The sequence below is a fragment of the Gigantopelta aegis genome, chromosome 1, assembly GCF_016097555.1.
Source record: "Gigantopelta aegis isolate Gae_Host chromosome 1, Gae_host_genome, whole genome shotgun sequence".
Lineage (NCBI taxonomy): Eukaryota > Metazoa > Mollusca > Gastropoda > Neomphalida > Peltospiridae > Gigantopelta > Gigantopelta aegis.
Window position 1 is genome coordinate 39,442,114 of NC_054699.1, and position 1,459 is coordinate 39,443,572.

Here is a 1,459-nt window from a genome sequence, read left to right on the forward strand (position 1 = left end):
CGTTAAGCAAATCCATGGAAGGAGTTTTTGATCATAGATTTAACACAGTGTTGTTATGACGTTAAACTATAAACCGTTTTTGTAAAACATAAAAGAAGGTATGTAATAAATGCAGAACTTCACATACGTTGTTTTCGCTTCTTATTTATTGCACTCGTTTATTTTGCGAAAGAACGTATCACTGGACCGCTACGCTGTCTCGTGGTATATATTTTTGCGCAAAATAAACTCGTGCAATAAATAGGAAGCGAAAACAACGTATGTGAAATTCTGCATTTATTTCCTTTTTATACTTTTAAAGGGACAGACCCTAGTTTCAACCCGTGAAAATTAACAGCAAGTTTAGTTAAAGGGACAGACCCTAGTTTCAACCCGTGAAAATTAACAGTAAGTTTAGTTAATCTACAAACATGTAACACATTTGGATAACGTTACAATTTTGTAAAACATAAGTTTGTGACTAAAGAATGGTGAAATACCTTCTAAAAAAAAGGACTAACACTCGACTCCATAACTGTTACTTCTCAGACGCACGTGCGTTTCTAAAAATATGAGAAATGCATTTTGTGATATTAAAACACCAGGATGGCCAAAAACACTTCGAATGTATGTAAATTGATAATCTAAGCCATACAATCTAAGTAAAGTATGATTTCAGTCATCAAAAACGGCTACAATAATAATTTAAAAAATGCCTTAGTGTTTAAAAACTAGGGCATGTCCCTTTAAATAATACCAATAATTTGTTTCTTAACAGGGTGGTTCACGCTGTCCTGTGCCTCTATCAGCAACTTGGCTTGTTTTGTCTTTACCTCTGCTGCTGTGTGGTGTTTAAAATTAAATGGTGACATCGTCTGTGAATTACATAACGTTTTGAAAGAAAGAAAGAAATGTTTTATTTAACGACGCACTCAACACATTTTATTTACGGTTATATGGCGTCAGACATATGGTTAAGGACCACACAGATTCTGAGAGGAAACCCGCTGTCGCCACTACATGGGCTACTATTTCCGATTAGCAGCAAGGGATCTTTTATTTGCGCTTCCCACAGGCAGGATAGCACAAACCATGGCCTTTGCTGAACCAGTTATGGATCACTGGTCGGTGCAAGTGGTTTACACCTACCCATTGAGCCTTGCGGAGCACTCACTCAGGGTTTGGAGTCGGTATCTGGATTAAAAATATCATGCCTCGACTGGGATCCGAACCCAGTACCTACCAGCCTGTAGACCGATGGCCTAACCACGACGCCACCGAGGCCGGTCCGTGTTTCACTCGACGACACCAGACTGAACTTTTCTGTCCTTGCTGCCGTAATCTTTCCTTGTTACAACAGCGAATTATCTGTGGCCATCTGATGACACCACTGTTGGAATCGCTTAACATTTGGAGAGCGCTGCCACTGGACGGCTAGACGGTTGGACTCGCCAGGGTGGGGGGTGGGGGTGGGGGGGGT